Source organism: Apaloderma vittatum, unplaced genomic scaffold, assembly GCF_000703405.1.
Source record: "Apaloderma vittatum isolate BGI_N311 unplaced genomic scaffold, ASM70340v1 scaffold3908, whole genome shotgun sequence".
In the NCBI taxonomy this organism is placed as follows: domain Eukaryota; kingdom Metazoa; phylum Chordata; class Aves; order Trogoniformes; family Trogonidae; genus Apaloderma; species Apaloderma vittatum.
This window is the reverse complement of record NW_009730060.1, coordinates 23,225-26,586: the sequence shown is the minus strand read 5'-3', so window position 1 is coordinate 26,586 and position 3,362 is coordinate 23,225.

Genomic DNA, 3,362 nt, shown 5'->3' with positions numbered 1-3,362 from the left:
CGTTCCTCACAGTAAAGCTCTAGATTTTGCAGCCATGTCAAGAGAGCATAGGCCAGAAAATGTGATATATGTATAAATGCGGAATACATCTTTAGAGAAACAGAAAATGAGGAAAAAAGGGAACAGAGTAGAATAAATAAGGAGAACTATAGCTCTGCTTGGTGCCTCTGCCTTCGCTGAAGAGATGCTGGTTTGTACAAGCACAGGGTCTCTTTGAGGAGATTGCTCTGTTGTTTGAAGCATTTTTTCCTGCATAAAGAGCTTTCCAGTTCCACAAAGGCACAGGGGTTCCTCCCACTCTGTCCTTTGAATGGGCTTTCTGCTCCTGCCAGCCCGAAGAGCCAGGTGATGTTTTATGATGGAAACTCCATGCCAAGTGTCACCATCGCCGCAGTGTCTGTAACCCAAAGCTCGCCCCGTCCTGGGAAGGCGCTGCCCAGGCGCCAGCTGATCGTGCTGTGTGCCTGCAGCCAGGAGATCTGCCTTCGGGGTATTTCAAATAAAGTCAGCCACACGATAAAAAGAGTAAACGGCCTCCCTCAGGAGGAGTGAGGCTGTCGCAGGAGGCTCAGTGCTCTTCACTGTCCCTGTGACGTGGTTTCCCATAGAAGCGGTGGTTCAGGGATGCTGAGCTCACTGGGTGCTGGAGAGCAAACGCCCTGGTTGCAGGATTAACCCTCGAGCTTTAGCCCTGGGTAAACAAAGCCCCCTGAGCTCGCCGAGAGCCCCGGGCCGGAGTCCTGGCCTGAGAATTGCCCAGGCAGGGCAGAGGCTGTCAGTGGAAATGGGTGATAAAACCAGAAATAGTGTTCTATGCCTTTAAAAGAGGATAAATGGGAGGAAAAGGATTAGATTTATATGATCCTTTTCAACACAGGGCTTCTGTGAATGGAGGAGGGTAAAGAGGTGCATTTCCTTGATTTGCTTTCAGAAGTTTGACATTTTGTCACATACCAATACCCTGGTTTAGTAAACTTGCATTCCTCTTGTTCTGTATGCAGGTTGTTAATAAGAGCTACTTCTTTGTAAGCAGGAACCATAAATCATACATTGTAGTAATTAAGCTGTTCTTAGAATACTATATTAAACTGATAGAATCCAACCAATACATATCTTAGATATTTTGCCAGTTTTGACTTTAATAATATGGCAAGACTACATTTTTTTTCCAAAATTTGCACATAGTAAACAATTTATTCCTCACATGGATACCACAGATGTTAGAATTGGCTTGCTAAATTAATTAAGTACATATGCTGGTTGTTTTATGATTTAGAAGTGTCATGCAGTCTGTAGGTTTTACTGCCTGAAGACTATGATCAGTCTTTGTCTGATAGACTTTGTTAGCTTGGTACAAAAAAGCAACAGTGCTTTCCTTTTCAGAAGAGAATTTCTTTTTGATACTTTGGGCTGCTTTTCCCAGTAGCTTGGAAGAATAGCCTCAAGGTCTTAATGTCCTGTAAGAGATTAGCTTCCCAGTGCATTCATCTTGGAAACAAAACAAACCCAAAACACCACCACCTCCCCCCAAGCAAACAAACAAAAACCCTGACCCCCCAAAACCCAAACCACCAACCAACCCAAAACTCAGTGAAAGTCCTAATAAAATGCACATGAGAGAGGGAGTTGCTATAGAGAGACCAAGGGGCGCAATAAAATGCAGGTTAAGAATCCTCCGGAAAGAAGCCTACTCCAGGGACCGCAGAGTTAATTAACTGTTGCTGAATTGGAAGAGGACTGCGTAACGTTTGGCTCTGTAATACTTAGAGTTAAGGAACCTTTGATTAGAATTAATCAAATCTCATGAGGTGATTACCATAAGGGTCAGCGAGGACTCTCTTCTTCCCCTGCCGCACCCGCACATCGCTCCCGGCTTGGCTAAAAGCAATAAATCAGTTCTTTAGCAGCTTTTACGTCTCGGTGGCCCCCTTGCGCCCCAGCGACCCCCTTAGCTGGCCCCCACCCAGCGTCCAGCTCGCCGGGGAATTTGAGGGGCGATATTCCTTACGGGGAGACAGCCCTCGCCGTCGTTTGCTTCTTCCCATCTTCTCTGAGCACTTGCTTGCTGGTGCAGCTCAGCCCTTCCCGCCGCCTCGTGGTGGGGTTTAATGTCCTTTGCTGCCTGGATCCACCTCGCGGTGTGCAGAGCCCGTTTGTTGGGGGGGAGAGCTGCTTCTTCACAAGCTTTTATTGTGCCTGGGCTGCGGCACCGTTGGTAACACGGTTTGTGTCGACGCTGTGTTGCTTTGAGGCAAGTGCAGTGACTGCGGGCTGCAAAGGTGTGACCGTTTTGTTTTCTGCATATTTAATACTTAGAAAATAAACGTTCTGCATAAAAATGAGAGAGCAGAGAAGCAGTTTGTATTCTCTTTGAACTTTCCTCCTCAGATCTGAAGGTACTCTCAGGTGTGTGTTAGGCTCTCACAGAGAACCCGGCATTGTCATGGCTGGGAAAACATTATTTCATGCTTTGTGACAGACACATCAAATATCTTTTAGCTATTTAACCAGCAAGGAAATGAAGCAGCTGCGTCAGTAGTTTGGAAAGCAGCTCCTTCTCCCTGGAGGCCAGCGCTGTTACAGCCTCAGCTACCTGCAATCCCTCGGTGTTTCTGCAGACCTTCGCCATTCGCACTGAGCCCTGCGGGGTTCCTGGGGACCTGGGCTCTGGCTGAGCCATTTACAAGCTGTTTCCACTCCCGTGTCTCTAACGGGGTTACTGGTGGGCTTCTGCAGCCCCCGGCCCCTCTGCTGGTGCAGCTCTGGGGTGGGCGACGGGAGGCACACACACATGTATTTGGCTGCTTCCACTTTTTTTTGGCCAAAACCAGCCTGTTTGAACTCCGGGGTGTTGGTTTATTTCTCAACTTGAACACTGTAATATTTCCAGCCCTTGCAGCGGTGTTACCAGACTTAATGAATTAATACACGAAGGGCTTTGAGCTCTCCAGATGAAAGGCGCTGCAGAAGGACTAAGGATTATTTTTTGTGGTTCTCATTTATTTTCCATCAAAGGGATGAGAGGGGTGAGAAAATGCCATTTGTTCTGGAGCTGGGAGCAGGAGTTTGAAGTCTTTTCTTTTTCTTTTCCTCTCCCCTTTGTGTGTTTTTCTGGGAATTTCGTGGAAGTCCCTGCTCTGTCTTTTCTTCTGTGTGTGGAGCAGCCGGCAAGGCACTAACCACCGGGGACTTCAAGGGTCGCAGCGTGCGAGGAAATCGCCTGCCCTGGTTTTCACTAGCAACCCGCTTCTGGGCATTGCAGAGAGCTGCCACCTCCGGCTTGAGTTCAGCCTCAAAGTAAAGGGAAGTTTTCACATGGAATTTTTTTCTCAAATAAAAAACCTTTCTGAATTTTATCCTGC